The sequence below is a fragment of the Manis pentadactyla genome, chromosome X (genome assembly GCF_030020395.1).
Source record: "Manis pentadactyla isolate mManPen7 chromosome X, mManPen7.hap1, whole genome shotgun sequence".
Taxonomy (NCBI): Eukaryota; Metazoa; Chordata; class Mammalia; order Pholidota; family Manidae; genus Manis; species Manis pentadactyla.
Window position 1 is genome coordinate 126,738,933 of NC_080038.1, and position 25,451 is coordinate 126,764,383.

Consider the following 25,451-nt stretch of genomic DNA (forward strand, 5'->3'; position numbering starts at 1 on the left):
TTGGGGCTATAGGATCTTGTCACAGGGCCCCCCCCGAACTACACCTCCCCCATATCTGCACACTCGCTCAGGCCCCCAGATGCAGCCCGAGGACTGGCTGTGGCCGAGCTCAGCAGGACTACCTCAGCAGGATCCTCCAGTCAGGGAGCCCAAGAGCCATGCTGCCCTGAGCACCACCTAGACCAGCGCTCAGGAGGGGTGCCCCGGCCACAGCAGCTGGTGAAGCCCAGCCCCGAGTGAGGCTGACTCAGCCCAGCCTGAGTGTGTGTGCGGCAGCATGGAGGGTGTGGAGATATGCCGAGAGCTCCCTGGATAGCAAGGCTCAGCCTCTCCTGCAAAGGAGAGGCAGATACAGATCAAGACCAGTAGTTATTCTCTTGTAATGCCTGAGCACACAGAATTGCTGCCTCAACTTAGAGAGGTTCCCCTTCACCCCCCGTCCCTCATCCCATCACTGGGAGGGGCTGGCCTAGACTCCACTGGTTTCAAAGCTTGTTCTGAGTCCAAGTGCTCTTGACTGTGCACGCACCTATGGGCTGCTCTGGGGCAGCAGGACCGACATGGGGACAGCCGACTGCCTTGTATAGTTTTTCCCATTAACCCAATAACCAGGAGCCACTATTTATAAGACAATAAGGATATCCTCTTCTTGAGAGCCTTGTGGAGAAGCAGCAGAACTGGATGTGAGGTCCCCAGGCTGAATTTGGCAATCTTGAGACCAGTACGGTAAGGCCGCACACTGACTTAGATGGGTCCTTAGTCTGTGAAAGAAAAAACTAAACTCTACCAGTAACACCTGACTGGGCTCACTTAGTCAATACAGATCCAGCGGAGCTGCCCGTAAGCCTGAGAGGCCACTGGAGACTGAAGTCTGGCTGGATGCTGTGTAAGCTGGGTAAACACCATTTGGAGAGCCAGAGTAAACAGTGCTTGATGCCTGTATTGGATATCTGAAGTGTAGAATCCTAGAAACAAAAATGATAATAAAAAAGTTATTGAGCATATATTGAGCATGTCTGGACACTATTCTAACCAAGTACATGCATCACCTCATTTAAATCTCACAGAAACCTTAGCAGGTAGATAATCTTAGTATCCCTATTTTACATATAAAGAAACTGAGAAATAGAAAAGTTATGTAACTTATATTTATCTAAGTTCAAAAAATCAGGAAGTAAGAGAGGTGTGTCTCAAAGTCTGGCAGTCTGATTCAGAACTTGTATTCTTAACCACTATACACTATACTGCCTGATAAAGATAAAAGAAATCTCTCTAAGTAGAACTGGCTTTATGGATATGTGTTCAGTGGAGGGGTAAAGGGCCCTGAACTCAGAAGGGCCTTGCACTTAGGGTTTAATGCCACCGTCCTAAACTTTTAATAATCTGAATTTGTGCTTTATAAGTGAAATCCAAAGTGTGACAGCACAATTGAGTATACACTGGGAGCTTGGAGTCTCTGCTAGCATGCAGTCCCACCTTTCACTGCTGTCTACCTCCCTGGGACAGATTCTTGGATGCCTACTCTCCTGCTCCTTAATACCCGAGGCCCTACCCACCCTTTTCCTACCGATCCCATCCAGTGACCGATGCAATCCTCCACCCTCAGGGGCCTAGGCAGGCCCAGGAGAATTGGGGTCAGGCCCATGTGCCCCGCAATATCTTAGGGTTGGATGTGGTGATGGCCATACTGGCTCCAGGGTAGTAGTGCCATGGTTCATTTGAGACTCAGGGCACAGTGGGGTTTAATGCCCACTCTGATCCAGGTACCTAGTGCACCCTGGTACAGAGGGGGCAATACCCTGGGTGGTCACCTGGCCAGGGTATAATGCATCTGTTCAGCAGTTGGTGGGATGAGGAACCCAGCAGCCAGTGGAGCACACACACATGCAGCGAGTTACAGGGTGGGGTTACTGGGCAGCTATGAGGGTCTGTCCTTGCCCCACAAGTATCCCTCTGCCTGAGAGGGTATGACATTAAATAGCTAATTTAAAACAGTGACAATTCGAAAGAGAGACTTCAGTAGAAAGGGAAACATTTATATTGGAATGCCTTTAATGGCACTTTTGCCTGCTTTTTGAGCAAGGGACTTCATATTTACATTTTGCAGTGGGCCTACAAATTATGTAGCCAGTCCTGACACTAAGGACTGTCTATTACTGAAGTATTTTGGTATCCCCTGAGACCCACCGCTTCTCATATAGAAATGATAAAAGCTGATGAGGTTGTAGCTGTCTGTAGTCTTACTGGGGCTCTTTAGAGGATAGGGGACACTTCTACCTGCCAAGGAGATAGATGCTAAGTTAGTATTTGCAGTTCAGTCTCACAAAACCTATGGTCCTAGGCCCTCTGTTAGAACTTGGGTGGAGATGAAAAAATTAATCAAATATGGCTCCATCTTTACAAAGGTTTTCAGGGTAGGTGAGCAAAACAGAAATTCTGAAAAATGCAGAGTGTTTTAGTATAAGGCCAAGTGTTATAATGCTACAATAAGGATGCAAAGTACAGTGGGAAAACAGGGTATGAATACTCACTTCCATTTGAAAAGTCCAGAAAATCTGCCTGGAAAAGAAGATGGGATTTAAGTTTGGACTTTAAAAAATGAATAGGACTTGGACAGACAAGACATGGACTGCTTTGCATGCCAAATTTAGGAGTTTGGAATTTGCCTTATAGGCAGAGAAATATGAAAAAGTTTTAAGCGGTGTGGAGGGTAGTGGAAGGCTGATCTGGTCGGATTTGCATTTAAACCACTGTGGTTGTTATGTGAAAAGCAGATTTAATAGGATCCAGGGTGGATTCAGAGAGAAGGGATAAAATACTATTTTGCTAATCCAGGCAAGAAAGGAGCGTGCCATCATCTAGAACAGTGCCAGTGGCGGTGGTAAAGAAACTAATTCCAGAGGTATTTGGGAGGGAGTATTGACAGGATTTGGTAACTGATTAAATGTAAAGAGTTGAGAGAAAGGGACGCATCAAGGACTGACTTCAGTCTTGGGCTTAAGAGACTGGGCGATGCCATTCACTTAGATAGGGGACAAGGGAAAAGGAGGGGCAGGTGCAGAAGAGTTCCATTTTTGAACATTAAATTTGAAGTGCCTGAGGAACTTTCACGTGGAGATTCCAGCTGATGGCTGGATGGATCTGGAGCTCGAAGGGAATTGGTTTTTCGCATGGCTACCAGGTAAACCACAGTCCCTCACAACTGGAGCTTAGAAGTCAATGGCAGATGGCTACTAAGGCTAGACAGTTTCTGGGAATAGAGACAGAAGCAAAACTATATTCTTAGGGGCCCAGGATTGCATCTGACCTAGATTAAATACTGCTTTGTTTTTCTTTGCAGCCTGAACCAATTAAATTATTTTTCCTCAAGTAGGTTGTTTGCTACTCGTCACTTTCTCTTGTTTCTTAGCCTTGTTTTCCTCATCTATAAAAGGAAGATATTAAGGTTTTACAATCTCCAGATGTAAGGTTGTGTACTTCTATGGATAGCCTGTTGTTCAATTTTAGACAAGACAGCAATATCCACAAATTTCATGCATTTTTACAAATTCTAAGGATTGATCAGAGACTCATACATTAATTAGGGTTCTACTTTTTCTTATGTTGCCTGTTGAAAGTATATTCAGAAATGGTAATGGACTTGGCTCAAGACCAGTCAGAATTTGCTTACAAAAAATCATTGCTGTACATCAGGCCTGGCATTTCCACTAATCAATGATCAATGGTCCCTTACAAACAATCTTCAAATTCTACTCTCATTAGTGAACTTAATCTCTTGTTTGGCCAAGTATCACTCTCTTTAATAAGGTCTACCCCTACAAATATCAATAACTGCATATGAATTCATATATAGACTCACATTTTACAGCCTCACAGAAGCAGTGAATAATAGCATTTGGGTAACACACATCTAGGAGTGTTCTGAATCCTTATGAAAGATGTAGACTGAACTTAATCCAGCCTAAGTAAATCCTCACTATAAGCAAAGGAATTTGCACCTCAGTTGCCATCCATGTTCTCTTCAATAACTTATAGTCCAATTATATTGTTTTCTAACCTTCTTATCTTGGAATTATTTTAACTCATGATTAGTATTATACCAGTTCACAGCTCAGATTGACATATTCAGAGCCACATACATATTTCCCTCTCTTAAAATATTTCTCATCAGACAGTTGTTTCAGAAAATACACATTATTTTGTCTACACAATTGCCTCCTATTGTGTTGCTATTTATCTAAATAACTACTTCTAAACACTTATTATTCTTAACAAGGTTTCATTTGCAGGCAAAAAAAACACTGTGTAAAAAACTGTGAGCAAATCTTCATAGAACATATTACATTCTTGAGACACGGAATGAAAAATTAGGGATTCTGTCTCAATATTTTCTATAGAGCAACTTTCACTTCCTAGTTTCTCAAACTATAGACGAAAGGATTTAACAGGGGAATCACCATTGTATAAAACACTGAAACCATCTGTTTCCCTGCCTGAGATCCACACTGAGAGGGGCTGCAAGTAAGGGTTCACTGTTGTTCCATAATACAGGCCAACAGCAGCCAAGTGGGAAGTACAGCCAAAGAAAGCTTTTTGTTTGCTGGAAGCTGAAGGAATTCCCAGGATAGTCATGAGGACAAACATGTAAGAGACTAGGACCTCCAGGGTGACTCCCCTGCAGCCAATAAGCAATATCTGAGTGACCCAGGGGTCTGAGCAAGCCAGTGCCAACAGTGAAGGGATGTCACAGAAAAGGGGAAGGACATGTAGGAGGTGGAACGATAGTAATGGAAGTTGTCACAGAAACCCTGTTAACTAATCCACCAAGACTGCATCCTGCTACCAAGAGGAGACAGACAACAGACTCTAGACCTGCTGACATGGTAAAGCAGTGGGTGACAGATGGCAATGTAGCAGTCACGGGCCATAGAAGCCAAAAGGTTGCATTCAGCAGAATCAAAGATTATGAACAAGCCCATCTGAGTCATACATCCAAGGAAAGAAACAGACTGCAACTTAGATAACAAACTTGCTAAAGTTTTTGGGATTATGAGGGAAGAGAAACAGACACCAAGAAAGGACAAATAGAGGGAAAAAATACATGGGGTGTGGAGGTAGAGACTGACTCTGATCAGGACTATCAAGCCCAGATTACTACACACAGTGACAATATAAACAATGAAGAAGACTCCAATAGCAGAAACCCAAACTGCGGGTTATCTCTCATGCCAAGAAGGGTGAAGTCAGTCTCTATAGATGAATTCTCCATTGACACAAGCTGGGTATTATTCTTGACTAGTTAAGAGCTCTTTAGACAGGCTTTAAGTGAGGAAATAAAAGAAAATGGATGATATGGGTCTCACTCAAAATACATAAATCCACAACACTCTCCAACCGTTCTCCTCATCTATATTCCCACTTTAAACACCTTCTCAAATTGCAGCACCATTTCTTAAACATAACACTGAGACTGAATATGGGGAGGTAAAAGAGAAGGCAAACAGGAGATAAAGAAAAATGCTTTTTCTATAGAAAAATGAACACAGATAAAGAAGAGAATAAATGCCTAGGATGCAAAAGACACTTAAAACTTGTTGAAGGAATGAGTAATTGAGGGAGAAGGATAACAGGTGTTATCAAGAAGTGTTCTTTGCTGATACAGGTCTACAAATTCTTAGAAAACTTAGGTATGGAATTCCATCTCATTCTTTCTCACTTTTCCAAATCAAGGCCAAGGAATTATTGCAGATGAAGTAATAGTAGGGCAAATATGTCAATTGATTTCATATTCGTGCTGATATTTATGAAATAGTAGAAGTCACCAATACTTATCATTCTGCTTGGTTGGTAGAGGGTTTCTCTGGACCTTGATCATCTCTTCCTTGGTAGATTTTTTTCAGAATCAGAATGCCCCTAAATGGCCATCAGAAACTGGACTCAAGCCTGAGGGTATCATTTGGATCCTGTGAAAGAGCAACCAAAGGAGTCACATAGCTGATCATCAACTGACTGAGTCCCTTTAACCATGCTAAGGCAAAGGCAATGCTGCTGTGGAAAACTGTGAATTCTGTGAATTCCTCTAGAGCTCATTGGTCAGATCCATCTGAGCAAAGGACCAGGTCACAAAATGGCTGGAGTCAGGTGGTCCTAAGGCTAATTGCATGAACTCTGTCCCTCCTTCTTGTGGTCAAAGGCTCCCTCTAATGCTGGCCTGCTGCATCATACAAAAGCTTGGGTTTTGCCTTGAATGAAGCACTAGACAAGAGAAGTATAAATTCATGCAGATCCATTTCCATTTATAAAATACAAATTAAATCAGAGCCCCTATGGTTCACTGCACAGCCATCAGTGAAGGGGTGTCTAGAAGTGATTCTTATATTTGGTGAGAAGCTAGACAAGGGAACTCAGAGGATTCTCCAAACTTTGATTAAAAAGAAACTCACCAGAAAACATAGGTTCTTTATTTGGTGTAGTAGTTAAGATGTCCAAATCAGGAGCTAAATGGACCTATTTGAATCCTAGCTTAGGAAATCACTGGTTCTGTGACTTAGGACTTAACCTACCTAAGCTTTAGTTTACTAATTTGTGAAAGGATGCTAATAGGACCCATGTCATGGGACAATAGCACAGATTAAATGAAATATTGTAAGTACACTTGGTGCATATTAGGTGCTCCTGAATTCTATTTTCTTCATTCCTTTATGACTACTCCTGTTTCTGTATTCATTACTTTTTTTTCTCTCCATTTCACCAATGCAAGCAGACGTATTGCATATGTATACTCATCATTTTAAACCAACAGAAGTGAACCTTAGATTGCCTAAAGTAACTTCTCCATGTCCCCTCCCTAACCATCCTTCAGACACATACACGCACACACACATAAACATGCACACGTTGTTGCTCTACTCATACTGTCGTGTTAACTCCTGCTGCTGCTGAAGCCCAGTATCCCACCCAGGGGAACATTTAACAACTTATACTTCCAATGGGGAGGTTGGAGGGGAAAATATGGACTGAATGGAGATAATGGAAAGAACACTGCTTTCAGAGACAAAAGACATGAGTTCTAGTCCTGGCACTAATTTGTATTGTCCTGCAGTGGAAAGGCCACTTAACCTCTTTGAGCCCCGTATTTTCTCTTCTCAAAAACGGAAAAGACAATATCCTCTAGGCCTCTCTTTTAGGGCTGGCATGAGGATCAAATAAGATAATGCCTGTGAAAGCACTCTGTAAACTTTGAAGGGTGATACAGTACACATGGAACAGATCCCTATTATTATTCCATCATGGAAGATGGGAGAGGGAGGAGGAATGCGTCAATGTGATCATTTTCTGCTGCCTGCCTCAGCTCCTGCTTACATAGCTGCACTATTTACCCTCCCACTCATCCCCTACACATACATCATCTGCTCTGCCTCTCCGCTGTGAAAGTTTCAACATGTGAAGGTTTAAACAAACAGCTCTTGGCGGTTCACGTATCTTCAATCATAAAAAGGCAGGTTTTCAATGTTATTTTCACATTATTGTATCACTTTTTAAATTCCCCATTTTAGAATAACTCTATTCCTTGATGTCTGTATGCATTGTAGGCATTCAATAAATATTAGTTGAATGAATGAGTGACTCTCTATTAGTCTTTAGAACATGGTGAAATCTTTTTTCCTTAAAATAAGATTGAATTGCTTTTTCTTCCCAAAGGAAATAAACATACAAAATTAGGCCTTTATTAAGGGAATGATTTTATATACCCTATCCACACATGCCACAGCATTAACTCGTCTCAATATAGCAGCCAGAATGGGTGCATTATTAACTTGGCTAATGTGTTGTGGATATTTGCTTATTGGACATAATCAGGCACTCGTGTTATTTGTTGAAGAATTAACCTTTCATGCTGAAAAAAATGCATTGTTGTATTTCTCCCTAGAGGCAGGTACATTTACAGTACCAGTTCTTTTAAAAAATTTTTTAGTTTCCTCTCTTTTCATTTCTCCATTTATGTAGTTCACTGGGAATCTTCCAAAAATAGCATAACACTTAGAATTTAAATGAAAGTTCCCTTATTTACTTATTCAACAAAATATCAAGTGTGTAATAAATGCAGTCTTCCAAAAGATGATATATTCCAAACTCCACCCCCATTTCCAGATGAAGAAACAGAAGTTCAAAGAGCTTGTGACTTGTCTAATGTCGCACAGTGAATGAGTGGCAAAGCCAATATTGGAACCCAGATCTCCTGGCCTAATTCTGTGACCTTTCCACATCACTATCTTGCTTTCCCTTTAACTTGTTTTCTGCAGTTCTTCTGGTTGGGACTTTCACCTTTGGTACATTTATTCTTCCAAAAACAGATGAGAGGTCATTCTCCGTCACTATATTTGAGCTGCATCATCTTAAGCAAACAGTCTTCTTCTTTTGGATCTGAGTTTCTTCATCAATAAAATGATGCAGTCAGTCTAGGCAGTCTCGGAGGCTCTTTCCAGCTTTGAGCTCAAATTTCCCACAGCTCTGTGAGTCAAACTGTACACAGATCATTGGTCATTCTCCATATCAGATGAAAGGAAGCTGAAAAATCAAATTTTTATATTTCCATGAGTCTGTGCTATACAAACCACTCCACTCCACTCTGCTCTTTCAGCCCTCACAGTGTTAGAAATGTCATACTGGTGTTTGCTCTCTGTGCAAGCCACTGAGGACTACTGAAGCAAGAATATCAGATGGACATTTTCCAAACATCCTAACTACCTTAAGGTAGAAGGAGCTTCGTCGGAGATCTGGTCAAAACCTCCAGGTTATACCACATACTAATGCTATGATAGTGGACAAATCACTCACGCTCTTTGCCATCAATTCACTTACCTAAATTGGAAGTAGTATTACCTAACTTAAAGGACTGTTTTAAAGATTAAAAAAGAAATAAATATATGAAGTGCTTAACAGGTATTTAGATGCACAATAAATGTTGCTTTTGCTTCTCCTTAAAAGTCCTTTTTTTGTTTTATGATTCCATATATATGAAATGTCCAGAATAGGCAAATCTATAGAAAAAGCAGTATATAGAAAGTAGATTAGTGGTTGCCAGGATTTTGAGGAGTAGTGCACGAATGATGGTAGGTATGCAGGGTTTTTTTCTGGATATTTTTATTACCTATCTGATTTAATTAAAAATTATGGACTTACACTTCTAATATATCTAAAACTTTTCACACTTAGGCTGACAAAGAACTTAACACATTCCTTTAGTTCAATGTCTACCATGATTTGATATTCCATGTATTTACTTTCTCACTCTTGCATTTGTGTGTGTGTGTGTGTGTGTGTGTGTGTGTGTGTGTGTGTGTGTAATGAAAATGTTCTAAAATTGATGGTGGTGAAGACTGCACAATTCTGAAAATGCTGAAAACAATTGAATGCACCCACATTTATATGTGTGAATTGTATGGTATGCAATTTATTTCTCAATAAAGATGTTACCAGAAAAAAGGTAATTCTGATGAATACTGAGGAGAAAAAGTCCATTATAGATCAGCCATCCTTGGCTGCATCTAAATCCTTCTGTGAGTCTTGGTAAGCACTGAATGAAATCATCAATTTAAGAGTGCTCTGAAAAAGTTAACAGTGACAAAAGAAATGTATTTAAAGGAAATTATAAAATCATAAGAGAAATCAAAAAAGAGATGAATAAATGGAAAGAGATGCCTTGCTCCCAACTGCAAGGCTAAAATATAAGAATGATGAGACTCTTTAAGTTAATGCATAGATTTAATGCAATACTGTTAAAAATTTGACACGATAGTTTATAGACCATGACAAAATTTTGGTGAATTACCTGGAAAAATACGATAACAAAAATATTATTTTAAGTAATGTGGTAGATGGCCTCTCAGGTTTTAAACCCTACTATAAAGCCATAAATATATAAAAGACCTTTCGGCATTGTGTTAAAATTGATTGATTAATTGATTGATTAAAAAGAATGATTAATAAAATAGCATATTTAGAGAAAGGCAGCCAAACTCATAAAAACATCTCCATTTGGCTAGAAAGCACACACAGACATATACACACACACACATGAAAGGGAGCACTAACAAATAAACTTTGTTGGGAAACTGTATCCATAAGAAAAGAAATCCATTTGGATGTGTACTTCACATCATATGCCTCTGTACATTTCAGATGAATCCAAAAGTTAGAAATAAAAATCTACACTGTAAAAGTTGGAAAAAAAAACCAGAACAGCACTGCTTAGCTATTGCAACCACTGAAAAAATGCAGCGTATCATCAAAGCCAGGATGATGTGTTCAAATATATGACTAAAAATTTTGTGCCTACTGTACTATAATAAAGAGAAGATCAAAATGGAAGCAACCAAAAGGGAAAATACAATGCAACTGAGCAGAAATTAAACACACCGGTCAGAACACATAAATAAACAATGAAACATGCAATCACTGCAAGAAGCTTTCTAGATGAATGGTCAGAGAAAATGGACATGCACAGTAGAGAACATACTGAGTATATCATCACATGACAAAACATGTGACCTCACTATAATATAAATCAAAACACATTTTCCCCCATCTGAGTAGGTATGTATATAATAAAGACCACCGCCAGGAAGTAGGTCACTATGTAAATTTCTGGTGGCAATGTTTATTAACTGTCTCACCTTGTAAACTGCTGGTGAAACTTTTGGAACACACTATAACAGTGTGTAATTACTCTTTGCCAAAGTAATTCCACTTACAGAAATATACCCCCAGGGATATAATTTAAAAGAAATGAAAATAATTTATGCAAAAATGCTCACTGTATTGCTGTTTAAGTTTTCATCTACTGTATATGTATATTTGTAAATCACTAAGGTATATGCTTAGGGGATTCAGTTATGTGCATCCCTGCCCTTGAGGAGCCCATAATAGAGTACAGAAGGCAGCTGTATGTATAACATGTTCTATCACAGTCATAAAGACAAAGAGCAATAGGAGCAAAGAAAACACACCTGTTTCATTCCATGGGGAAAGAGTGGGGTGGGGGGTGGGGAAATGAAAGGTCTCATGAAGGAGGTACTATTGAACATGGACCTTGAAAGGTGAGAAGAATTTGGTACAAGAGTGGAGTGGTTGGAAGACACTCCATGAAAGATTCCAAATGTTCAATAAATGGGGGATGGCTAAACACACTACTGGATATTAATAGGCTGGATGGCTATATAATCCTGGAAACAACCGAAAGAAATACATTTGAGAAACAACCTCAAGCAACATAAAACCATGACTGTTCCTGGAAGAAGTCAGACAGGCACTCAGAGTGCTGGACATCCACAATGTTTGATGCAATAAAGTTTCTCATGTTCCAGCATTTTAAAAAGTCAACAATATTATATAAATATAAGTGCTAAGGCAAACCAACAAGCATTTGCTCTGATCCTTCTCTGCGATTAAACTCTGAGGCTCAGGGGAGCTTGTGAACATTGGGTTCCTGCAGTGTCTTCAGGAAAGGAAGCATGGTATTTGCTTGTGGTTACTGCAGGGGGCTGGATTCTGTGCTTCCTCCACGTTCACATCTCCTATGAACACAAGCCATCTGCTTGATGTGCCCCTCTGCCCCTTACCCTCTCTCCTTCTCACATCCTAACCCACGAAATCCTCTTCTAATTCAACAAAACAGTTGCCATGCCTAGACTCCAGACTCCAAATTCTCTGAGTAATGGGACAAGAGTTAGGAGGAGTTGGGCATCTATCTTGTTTTACCAAGTCTACTGACAGGGAAGTAGACTTCCTCATTGTTCAGTCCCTTTCACTCCAAGTGGGGGGATTTCAACAAAATGCACAATACTACTAAACTTACCTACAATGTCTTATTGTTTTTATCTAGGACACCTTCAGCATTTCACCCATCTCCCCAGTTGTTCCTTTTGGAAAGACTGAAGTTTTTAGTCCCTTAGACTTCTATCCATATAAATAGCTAATCATGGGCCAACTGTGTGGTGTTCAACACAAGCAACATACATTACATAACACAGAATCATTCTCCCCTGAGGGAATCTGAGGCTAATTGAAAGGCTACTATGTAATAGGCTCTTTTCCTTCATTGCATCTTATGTTTGAGTAAATGTTTAAAAAAACTGTGATGGGGGGAGTCTAGTAAACATAATATTCCTCATGTAATTGTAGATTAATGATACCAAAATAAAAAATGAAAAACAATGAAAAAAAAACTAATGCCACTCTTTTTTTCATCCAAATCCCATTCAGATCTATCACTACACTTTTATTGTCCTAACACCTCTGTGAGATTAGTAAATCAGTGATGGTCTTAGACACTTAGACATCTGGACTGATTAGGATCAGGCCCTATCTTCAGGCCCCAAATGAAAAAGAGCAATGGGCATATTGTCTGAAGAGATGGTCCCTGGCCTTAACTTTGCCATTAATGAGGTGTCTGATCTTTGGCTAATATCTCCCCCTTTCTGGCCCTCAATTTCCTTATCTGTAAAATAAGATATTGGACTGGACAATTTACAGGCTTTATTCTACTTGTAAGATTCAATGAGTTTAAGTTCACAGGCATGTTTCAGAGGCAGCCCACTCTGCACAAAAGTTAGTATTGTAAAGTTGAAAGTTTTATTGAGTTTGCAGTAAAACAAACTTAAGTCTGAATCTTGGATTTACCACTAACTAGAGGTGTTACTTTGGCCAAGTTGCCCTCTCTAAGCTTCACCTTTCTTGCCTATAAAAAGGAGATAGTAACATTAACCTCATATGGTTATTGTAATGATTAAATAAGAAAACATAGGTAACGCACAAGGCACATGATAACCTCTCAATAAATAGTAGCCATTATATATATATATATATATATATACACCATCTAACACTGTAACTTTCTCTTCAGAACATATTTACACATTACTTATTTATAAATACTATATCTCTCTAGCTGTCTTCTCTACTTTCCCAAAGAATAGATTAGCAAGAGTATAGTTACTATATTAGCAACGTAATTTTACAAATAAGGAAACTGAATTTATATGACTGTCCAAAGTCACACAGTGACTTAATGACAAAACTGAACATAGAACTCAGGTCATCTCATTCCCAAGTCAGTAGATTTTAATCACCCAACTGATACACTTTAGACTAGGCTATGCTGCTATTAGCAGTTTGTAGTGTCAGGCAAAAAACAGTAATAATTATTTTCATTTACTCTATCATTTAGCTAAGACTATACAGAAACTACAGAATAGAATACTGGAAATCTGAGTAAATCAGGCTAATACCTGTTTCTAAATATTGAGGTAAAATAGCCAAATGAGAACACTTGGGCAGTTGTAGAAGCAGGGCAAATGAATAGCAGGGTTTATCTCCCAGTATCTCCTCTTGTCCTCTGCTAGCTAGCCTGAACTTCTGAGTGAAGGTTGTGCATTTAGCCAGAAACCCAGGAACCACCCTTTATACCTGATACCTCCTCCTTTCTCCACCCTCCCATATCCAAAAGTAACCAAGTCCTAACTCTATCTTCTAAATTCCTCTTGACTATGTTCAATTCTTTCTATCCCCTCTCCTAGGTCATAATCTTCTCTCTCTGGACTACTGCAAAAATTTGCTAACTGGTCTTCATTTGGCTTTTCTTACTCCTCTGAAATAAATCTATTATGCACAGCCAGTGGGCCTTTTTAAATGAAAACTGGAATATGTATTGAAAAAGTGAAAATTTATGTTAATATTATATATCTTGTCTTACACACCTTTTTTTCTTGAGTGACTATCTCAATTTTACTTGACTCATTGGCTATATAACTACATTTATTTTTTTCTCAAAAACACTATTAGAAGTTATGACTACAAATACCACTTTTCCAAATAATAAAATATGTCATATTAAATTATTCAACAAATATTTGCTGAGTGTCTATTATGTCCTAGGCACTAAGGACATATAGTGCATAAGATAGGCAATATCCTTCTTTTCATAAAGCATGCATAGTTGTGGACAGAAACATAAAACAAAAAACATACATATAAACATAATGAAAGTGCTACAATAAATATTAAACGTCATGATGAAAAAATAAAGAAGGGTTTCCATTAAGTGCAGTGGATTAGATGTTCATGTTTATCTATGAACAACATAAAAGAACTGTTTTAGAGACATAAATCCATGAGGAAAAAGAAAAACAAGAAAGAGTATGAAAACAGCATTTTAGGAAAAAGAAAGGAAAAGAGCAAATATTAACTGATTAGCAGGCCCACGAAATCTGAATCCTAAATCAACAGTGAGAAAGTGAACACAATTTGCACCAGTGACCTCCCAGAAGGCTCAGAAAGTGGCAGCATCAGGTACTTCTGTAGTGAGGGTGAAAGTAGAGCCAAAAATATGGGAATTGTTTGAGAGATAGTTTAAGAAACAATTAGGCCTCCGATCCCCACCTTTGTTCTTCACTGTCGGGTATTCCCATACTTATTTCCCTCCCACATAAGATTAGAAACTTATTCTCCGATAATTAAAATAGAAGGTGTTTGGACTGGGTGTCTCAAATAGAACTAAGTGTGAGATTCTGTAAAAATCTAGGTATATACTACATGTTGAGACCACTAGCCCTCTTCTCCCATTTGGTTCCCAGAAACCTGCAGCCAAGGCTTATATCCCCCAGGCAGAAGGTTGGAGAGTGATTTAAGAGAATCTGACCAGCCTTATAGAAAATTATCTAAAAATAATTAGGGGTTCACCAACAGAAGGAATCCAGCCAAATCATCTTATAGTAGGACCCACCAATGCAGAAGCTTTTAATCAGCTTTTTTGTGTGTGTGGCACACTCAAGTAGAACCAAATATCCAAGGATCCCAGAACATGATTTTATAAAGTTTTATCATAAAAGAAAGAGATCAAAACAAACAAGGGGAAAGAAACAACTCAGGAGAAAGATTCCCAGGAGATGAGAACTTAAAAAATATTATGACCATCAGAAATATAAAAGAAGATATTTAGTCATTAAACAAGAACAGAATATTATAAAAATGAACATTAAATAAAAGAGCTCTTGGATATTTTAAGTGACAGCAGAAATAAAACTTTAGTAAAAGTAATGGAAAATGAAGTTGAGAAATTCTCACAAAAACTAGACCAAAGAAAGAAAGAATAAGAAATAAGATTTTTTTTTATTTAGAAGATCAAACCAGGAGGTCTATCACAGGAATGATAGATTTTCCTGAAAGAGAACAGAAAAAATGGAGGAGAGGAAATTATAAAAGATATTATTTAAGGAAAATTAGCAGATCTGAAAAAAGTAGTTTCCATATTAAAAGGGACAACTGAGTACCCAGCAAAACTGATGAAAGTAGACCCACACTAAAGCACACTATATTGAAATATAAGAACAATGGAGACCAAAAGAAGATTAAATTTCAATGACAGAAGTTGAGTAGGAAAGCAAAAATGAACAACAGCCACAAGATGATCATACTCGTGGCGCTGCATGCAAACACTATACCCAATTCATCAAACTCTGCCTACTCTATTCTAAAATATCCAATATCCAAAGACTGCTCTACCTCCACTGTACCATCTTAGCCCAATCCACTGTTATCTTTCTCTTGTAGCTCAATCCACTATTATCTTTCTCTTGGAGTACTGGAATAGCCTATAAGTGGGCTTTCTGCCTTCACCCCTATAGTCCATCGTCCAGATAGCACCCAGAAACATCTTGGAAAAGTGTAAATCAGACCCCTTTCCTTCCATTCTTAATCCTCCCAAAGGCTTTCAGAATTAAATCCCAACTCTTCACCATAACATTTTGGGCCCCACCCCCACATAATATGGCCCCTGAATATCTTTTGACACCATCATCTGTATCTCTTACTACTTCCAGCCACACTGATTCTCTTTATATTCTATCTATATGCCCAGTACATTTCCAATTTAGGGCTTTTGCACAGTTTCTAGCCATTTCTCATCATTCATCACTTAGGTCTCAGCTCATCTGTTACTTCCTCAGAAAGAAATTTCTAATCAATTTATCTAAAGCAGTCACTGAAATTATGTTTTAAATTAATTTCTCTATATATTTATTATCTATCTTCCCCCACTGGAATGTAAGCATTATCCAGGCAAAAAATGAATTTTCCTTTATTATTTATCACTGACCTTCTCACTGTGTCCTCACATGGCAGAGAAAAAGAATGAGCTCTCTGGTTTTTCTCTTCATATAAGGGCACTAATCCCATCATGAGGGCCCCACCCTCATGACTCATCTAACCCTTATTACCTCCCAATGGCCACATCTCCAAATTCCATCATACTGGGGGTTAGGGATTCAACATATGGAATTCCATAATATATGGCCACTGTGTCACCATGTGTATCTGCAACTCTATTCTGTTACTGTGTTAAGGACTATGAACTCTTGGTGGTTAATCCATTAATAAATTAATTCGAACAATATTTTTGAGCACATATGACATTCAATGTACTGTTCTAGATGCTGAGAAAATAAGCAAAGTGTCAGGCAGGCCTGCTAGATGCTATGGTTGAATGAATAGTCTATAATCACATTCCCCTCCAAGATTTATCTCACTGTGGAGTTCATCAAAGCACTCCTACATTTCCAATTATCCAACTCCCAGCACTCCCCTCTCCACCCTACTACCCTTCCAGACCACCATGTGGTAAATATAAAGATTGTTGTATTCTGAAGTCATCTGATGGGATCAAGTTACATACCCAGGAAAGGAATCCTTTTGTGTTTAATAGATAATACATCCAATATCCACATTAGGGAATTAATATATTCAAAGTCACACTGAAAATAAGGTTTCAAGCCAGACTTGGGACACTGAGTTATTGTTTCCCAGCAAAAGCTTTTCCTTCTGAGCTGCTGGCTATTGTCTGAAGAGATGCACACCTCAGGTTGGTTCTGAGAGAATTCAATAGAGATTTAAGGGCTACTAAGATGCTGTGCCACTGTGATCCTTATTCTGTACTTCACTGTTCAATTCCATCTTTCTGGACACTCTACCGAAGTAACTTAAAAATCAGGAAGAACCCCCTACTCCATCAACCTTCAATCTCATTAGGGAAGAAGTACATGGTGGTTCACTTGTTCCCTTGGTACTTTAGGTGGTGAATTCCATCCTTTCCCAGGCGAATTAGAAGCTGCAAGCACCTTGTCCCCCTACCAGCAAGGACAGTGTGCTCCCTAAGTCCCACTTGACAATAAATATTGCTGACCACAGACTAATAATTCTATACTACAGTTGAAAATATCAATACTACTACTGAGTTTGAAGAATTGACTACAAAAAAGTCCGAATGATCTCCCGATTATGAAGCATTTATTGGTATGGGAACTATCACTTTCCTAAAACTTATGTTCTTCAGGAAACCTTTTAGGATAAAAACCCACCTAACTCTGGCTACTCAATTACTCCATTTTTTTATTCTATTGTTTTCTTTTGTTTAGTTGTTGCTTTGAAAACACTACTTTGGGATACAGAATCATCACTGTGCAAGTGTGTGCTCTCCCTAACTTGTGTATTCTATAGAACTGTTTCTGAGTATGGTCTTGATTACCTGTATTTTTTTAATGTGTTATAAATTTCACTTCCTTGTATTTCTTCTCACTGATACAATGACCTAATGTATAGGGAAGCGTAAAAGCTATAGGTTGACAAAATATGGCTCATGTACCAAATATAGAATGCTAAATAGTAAAATGTGATACCATCTGCTATGATTCTCTGCAACAATTAGAGTTAAGTGGTTTAACTTTGATGCCCAGATTATTTCCTCTGCCTTCCCTTTAATAGTCCCCCTGTGTTCCAGTGTCTCCCTTGTGTAACTGCCAACAAAACCTTGAAAAGCTGATACTGGATGAAGTAGAGATACTGTAGGTAATCTAGCCCTTGCTCTCCCACTCCTCCCAATATTATCATTTTTTTTCCTGTTAAAGATGTTTGTGAGCAAGGAAGAGAAGAAGGTGAATCACTAGATCCCTACTTCCCCTCTACCAACTAAATGAAAGAGTAGAGAGGATTCCTATTGGCTACTTCTCCAACTTCATTTCCTCTGCTTTAGTCCTAAAGAAGAGCTTTAATATGGCCTCCTCCCATTAGTGAACCAATGAATAAATGGATAGTTTGGCAGTCCACCTCGAAGAGGTTGCCAACGAGGTATAAGTAGAGTTTGGCTCCAATTTAGTTGACAAGCTGATAACTGTTCCTAGTGTTTTCCAAAAACTTTCATTAAGATTACTTAAAGCTATGCTAAATCTTTTTCTCTCCTTGCTTCTGTTTCCCCATCTCAAACAGGAACCTACCTTTACCACCACCTTCAGATGACCCCTCTTAGATAACACACTCTTCTGTAATAAATCCCTGACCCACACATACAACATAGGCTAACCGATTAGTCAGAGTGTAATTTTATTGTCACAAACTCTCTCTAAGCTGGAAATCTGGAAACTTCATGAATTATACATCAAAACACATACATAAAACCCACTGTGTTAGTTGAAAAGAAATTGTACTATTTCTACTACCCACCTTCTAGTCATATATGTTCACATTTCCACCACAACATGCATAAATGTACCCAATTAGAAATCATAGACTTCTCAAATGTCAGAGTGGGAAGGAAATGTAGAGATAATGTAGTCTACCCCCCTTATTTTATAGAGGATAAAACTAACAATACCCAGACAGAGGACTTTCTAAAGGTCACTTAGGTGGTTGAGAATAAAAGTGAGACCAAGACCATGTTTATGATCCTCTGTACCAAAACAAACAACTATTCAACCAAGAATTTAAGGGTATATGTATCCATCCTCCAAATGAAGAAGCATCAATCTCTTCAAAGCAAAAACGACCCCATTCATCATGTCTGAATGTCCCTGCTCTTTTCTATACTGTTGTCAATTACAAGATGTTTCACTTTCCTTGCCTCTGAACAGCCCCCATGAATGAACAATTCCCAAACACATTTGCTAAACGTTTATAGAGGCAGCCACTCAGAGAAAAGGTCAGTGTCAGTGTACATGTTTCCAAACATGCCCCTTAAAAAAATCAGACATTGCAATACTGAATACCAATTGCCTGAAGACTTACAAATCTCCTCTAGGAAAGTCCAAGACTCCTGAAAAATGGAAAAGCCAATGAAAGTTGTGATGTGATTTACCAAATGGAAAAAGGAACACAAATGGGACATGAAGAGACACCTGGGGGTTGTGGCCTGGGGATTGTGGTGATGGATCTGCAAGAGGGTGACATGACTCCTCATTCCTCTATCTTTATACTTAGCCATTTCTCTAGGACTTTAGGAAGTCAGGCGAGTCCCACATATGTGCTCTGGTCACTAAAAATAGGGAGTCAGGTCTTTAGGGAGCCTCAAAACAGAGAAGTGGAATCACAAAGGAAAGAAGTGATTATTCATAGTCATTACACTTTGTATTTCTGCTGTTAGTACTTCCATGATACCTGAAAGTCTGCTCTGAACTCTGAATTTTCCACCACATAAAATCATGTTTGCTGTTTCTCTAAGATGCTGCCTAATATCATTAATCAGATGGCACATGCAGACTTTCACAATCATACTCAACCTACCACCTTCTAATCTCACCTGCTACCACTCTTCTGTGCCACAGCCACACTGGACAATTCTAAACTATTTGCACACATCTTTTACTTTGAGGCCTCACACTTTTCCTCTTATGTATTTATAAATGGTGTTTTAAATTGCTAGAATGCCTCTATTTCCCTTTTCATTCTTCAGGAATTTTCTGTTTAGAGTCTTCCATGATTCCTATTGTCACTCCAAATGAATTGTTCTATATATAATTTCTGTTCTTCAATTAATTCAAGCATCCAAATTATTGAGTACTAGTTATATGTCAGGCACTTTGCTAAGCATTGAGAATTTATCACAAGAGAGATATGGTTCTTGTCCTCATAGAATTTATAGGATAATAGGGAAGATAACTAGTTGCAATACATATTTTTCATAGGAGAAGTATAGGTGGCTATTGGATGTCACTGCAAGGATCTGACTTAGTCTTGAGAGGTCAGAGAAAGTCTTCATGAAGAATGAGCACTTAAATTGAGAAGACAGAACATGAGTTAGCCAAGAAAGCATTGCCTTCCAGACAGAGAATATAAGCATATGAAAAAACAATGAGGCAAGAAGGAACTTGGGGCTGCAAGGAACTGAAAGAAAGGGGGAGTAACACAACAGGAGAATTCAGAAGAAGGCCAGGCATTAAGGCTACATTAATAATTCTGAATCTTAAACTAAGAGGAATAGGAAGTCACCAAAAAGTATTAGCCTGGAGACTATTTGGAAGGAACAAAAATAGATGCAGAGACATGATGATGGCTTGAAATAGAGTGATGAAGAGAAGTGGATACATTTGAGAGATATTTAAGATGAGGAATCTATAGAACCTAAATAATGGTATCTTAAGAAAGAAAGATGGAAGGTCTCAAATATGACAAAAATTGATAGGGCAATACAGGCATATATGTCAGAGATATTTCAGGTTCAGTTCCAGACCACCTCAATAAAGTGAATATCGCAATAAAACAAGTCAAATGAATTTGACTTTGAGATTTCTGCCAGTCGTAATATTTTTCCTTGTGGAGGTTCTTGACTCCATGTTGATTGGTGCTGACTAAACAGGGTGGTGATTGCTGAAGGTTGGGCTGTCTGTGGCAATTTCTTAAGATAACAATGAAGTTTGCCGCATTGACAGACTCCTCCTTTCATGAATGATTTCTCTGTAGCATGTGATGCTGTGTGATAGCATTTTTCCCACAGCACAACTTCTTTCAAAATTGGAGTCAGTCCTCTCAAACCTTACCACTGTTCTATCAACTAAATGTATGTAATATTCTAAATCCTTTGTTTCCTTGTCAACAATCTTCAAGGCATCTTCACTGGGAGTGGATTCCATCTCAAGAAACCACTGTCTTTGCTTACCCATAAGAAGCAACTCCTCATTCATTGAAGTTTTATCATGAGTTTGCAGTAATCCAGTCACATCTTCAGGCTCCACTTCCAATTCTAATTCTCTTGTTATTCGCACCACATCTGCAGTTACCACCTCCACTGAGGTCATGAACCCTTCCAAGTCATCCATGAGGGTTAAAATCAACTTCCTCCAAAACACAGTTAATGTTGATATCTTGACCTCTTCCAATAAATCAAGAATGCTCTTAATGGCACCTAGAAGGTTTTCAATTTATTTTCCCAGATCCATCAAAGTAACCACTATCTATGGCAGCAAATAACCTTACAAAATGTATTTCTTCAATGATAAGACCTAAAAGTCAAAATGACTCCTTGATCCATGGGCTGCAGAATGGATGTTGTGTTAGCAGGCATGAAAACAACATTCATCTCATTGTCCATCTCCATCAGAGCTCCTGGGTGACTGGTGCATTGCCAATGAGCAGTAGTATTTTTAAGGGAAATACTTTCTTTCTGAGCAATAAGTCGCAACAGCAAACCATGTTGCAGACAGATGCGTTGTCAACCAGGTTTTGTTGTACCATTTACAGAATACAGACAGTGTACGTTCAGCATAATTCTCAAGAGCGCTAGGATTTTCCGAATGGTAAGTGAACACTGGCTTCAACTTAAGGTCACCAGCTGCATTAGACCCTAATGAGAAAGTCAGCCTGTCCTTGAAGGTTTGAAGCCAGTCATTGACTTCTCTTTAGCTATGAAAGTCCTGCATATCGTCTTCCTTCAACAGAAGGCTGTTCCGTCTACACTGAAAATCTGTTTTTTAGTGTAGCTACCTTGATTAATGACCTTAGTTAGATCCTCTGGATAACTTGCTGCAGCCTATTCATCAGCACTTGCAGCTTCACCTTGCACTTTGATGTTATAAAGATGACTTCTTTCCTTAAATCTCATAAACTAACCTCTGCTAACTTCACACTTTTCTTCTGAGAGAGTTTCCTCACCTCTCTCAGCCTTTGCAAAATTGGAGTTAGGGCGTTGCTCCAGATTCAGCTTTGGCTTAAGGGAAAGTTGTAGCTGCTTTGGTTCTTATACAGACCAGTAGAACTTCCGTCATGTCAGCAATAAGGCTGTTTTGCTTTCTTATTATTCATGTGTCCTTGGAGTAGCACTTTTAATTTCCTTCAAGAACTTTTCCGTTGCATTCACAACTTGTCTAACTGATGCAAGAGGACAAACTTTCAGGCTGTTGTGACTTTAGACATGACTTCCTTATTAAGCTGTTAATCATTTCTAGCTTTTGATTTAAAATGAAAGACACGCAATTCTTCCTCTGTCTTGAACACTTAGAGGCCACTGTGGAGCTATTAATTGGACTAATTTCAAAATTGTTGTCTGTTAGGGAGGCCCAAGGACAGGGAGAAAGATGGGGGAATTGCAGATCAGTGGAGCAGTAGGAACACACGCACGATGTATCAATTAAGTTTGCTCTCTTATATGGGTGTGGCTCATGGAGCCCCAAGACAATTACAATGGCAACATCACAAATCACTGATCACAAGTCACCATAACAAATATAATAGTAAGGAGAACATTTGTAATATTGTGAGAATTACCAAAATGTGACACAGAGACTCCAAGTGAGCAAATGCTTTGGAAAAATGGTGCCAATAGACTTGCTTGACACAGGGTTGCCATAAACCTTCAACTTGTAAAAAAAAAAATGCAGTATCTGCAAAGGGTAATGAAATGAAATGCAATTAAACAAGTTATGCCTGTATTTTATTGAGGTAAGGAATGATGGAAGAAGGCCAAAACTGGTTTCAGGCAGTGGGGTAGGTAGACAATGAATTTGGTTTTGAAAATACTGCATATGAAGTGCTCATTAGCTATACACATGAATATAACAAATAAGTATATGGTTCTGAAGCTCGGAAGAGAGAGCCAAATTAAAGATAACAAACAGAATCATCAGCATAAATGTGGTAATTGAAGTTATGAAAATGGATAATTTTATTCAAAGGAGACAGTAAAGTGGCAAAGAAAAGCTCCGTGACATCACAACAAATATTTCAAGGTTATGTGGAGGAGCAACAAAAGGAGTTAAAGAAAGAATGGTCTCCAGAGAGCTAGAAGGAGAAAGAAGGGAGTGAATGTTCTCAAAATCAAAGGAAAGAGGGTACATCAAGGAAGAGGGCAATCATCTGAGGTGAATGCTGTTGAGTTGCCAAGAAGGGTGAATGTATAAACATAGGTGTTATTGTGACCTTATCAAGAGCTATTTCAGAGGAGTTACGTGGGGCAGAAGACAGATTGGAGTGGGTTGAAGTGAAGAAGCAGAGATAGAAATGCAGACAATTCAAGAAATTTGTGTTTAACAGTAGGAGTGAGATTGTTCAGTAACTGAAGAGGCTAAGGCACCCAGGGGGTTTTCCCTGTCTACTTGTCTGAACATAGGAAAGACTGTAACATGTTTAAAAACCAGAAGAAGAATCCAGTAGAGAAGAATTGGTTGAAATTATAGGAATGAAGTTAACTGATGGCATACATCTCCCACGAAGACAAAAGCAGAAGGGACCCAGAATACAGAGATGGCCTTTAACAAAAGGAAGAATGGCCCTCCTTAGTAATGTTAAGAAAGAAGAGGATAGTTGAATTGTCCATGGTCTTTAGGTTTGAAGGTAGAATTGTCTCGATGCTTTGAGGTAGAGTTGACTAGGTGGTGAGAACCTTTGCTGGGATTTGGGGGAGGGAGAATGGCTGGAGAAGTCTAAGAATATAATTTGTAGTCAAGTTTTTTCTTCTATAGCTCCCCCAAGGTTCCTAAGGGATAGTGTAATGCAGTGGTTAAGAAAACAGGATCAGGAGCAAGAGTTCCTGGTATGAACCTTGGCTCTACCATCAATTAGTTGTATGACCTTAGGCAAATTACTTGACTTTTTTGTTTTCACTTCCCTCCTCTGTGAAAAGGGGATCATGTTTTACCTACCTCATAATTTAATTATGAAAATAAATTAACTGAATTAATATACATGAAGGTCTTAGAACAGTGCCTGACAAATAATAAGTACTCTGTAGTGTTACTTTCATTTTTAATGCCCTCCAAATATCACCTGAGTCAGTTATTGAATTATGTGGAGATGCAAAAGGCAACTATTAGGTATGAAGTTTTTTCTCCAAGAGTTGATATTTTAGTTTTCTGACTAAAGTAAAAATACAACAGGGACATAAAGTTTGCTTCTATTCATATACATATATATTTGATTCCAAGTATTCAGTGAATACCAATATATCTCATCAGGGAGAACTTGGTCCATAGAGAATCAATTGGGAATAGTTTCTAATAAGGATCCTAGCTAGAGGACTGTCCTGAGCCCTAGCCCTTTTCTAAATATAGCAGCAAAGACAACATCACTAGTTGAGGTTTTTAGTTTTATTCTAGTCTTCTCCTTTACTATTTTAGGAGGAGGGAAGGTTCAGTCAGATCCACGGCTAGAAAACTCACCCATTTCTTTTAAGTAGAAGCAGTGCAACTGATTCTTTCTGGACATGCTTTGAAAAGAGTCACAAAACATGGGTAAATTCCATAGGAGGGGGACCCCAACCCAAATATTCAAACATTTGCTCCCCAAATTCACTGCAAGAGTATTGTGCCAAATTTCAGAGTTGGATGTGAAGGTTAAAACACTAAGGATACTTATATGTTGGGTTATATACTTATATACTTATATATACCAGGTTGAGGACAGTAGCTAACAACAAGCAATTAAATGAAACTAGCTGATATGGTGCCTAGAAGGTCAAATCAGAAAGATGGACTGTCAAATGTTGCCAATACAATTTGCATTAATGAAAAGCCTAGATTACACGTACATAATAATATGCCAACTTTATTATTTTCAGTACATTCTGTGCCTATGAAATGGCTAGATGTTGCCTAGCAGAGGTCCCACCAGACCTGATCCTGCCTGATTTATAATTAGCACACTTATTTGTTAGTATGCAAATGAGTACTGCTATAGTACTTGGGAAAATTTTGTTGTTAAGTAAGTCCAACATTCCTCCTGCAATTTTGCTCCAACTATTCATTAGTGTTGCCAACCTCTCCTTTCAGAGAGCACAAAGCTAAAAAACAAACCAGAGGAAGCATGTGAATTTATACAATGGCAGTCTAGTTGCATTAGACTGGAAAGGTGGTATAAAGATAAGGCAGATCTTTGAGTTAGTAGTAAGTGTATAAAACTGATCCCACAGCAGCATAGATAAGGTGCAAATTGGAATAAGCAAAGGAAAATCCTCCCACTTGTAAGCCCACTTGCTTTCATTTGGACTTACACAGATAGGGCAAAAACACTTTGGTATCTCGATTCAAAGTCCAGCTCTACCAGTTAACCAGCTTTGTGACTTTGGATGAGCAAGTTCCTATGTGCCTAGAATACAGGTGATGTTCTTCACAGACGTGAAGACATAAGCAATATAGTGTCAA

At 38.7% G+C, this 25,451-nt stretch overlaps 1 pseudogene; it reads right to left on the reverse strand.

The window, feature by feature from the left end:
• Nucleotides 1–814: 814 nt before the first annotated feature.
• On the reverse strand, nucleotides 815–24,516 carry LOC130681819 (tigger transposable element-derived protein 1-like; annotated as a pseudogene).
• Between the last annotated feature and the right edge of the window lie 935 nt (nucleotides 24,517–25,451).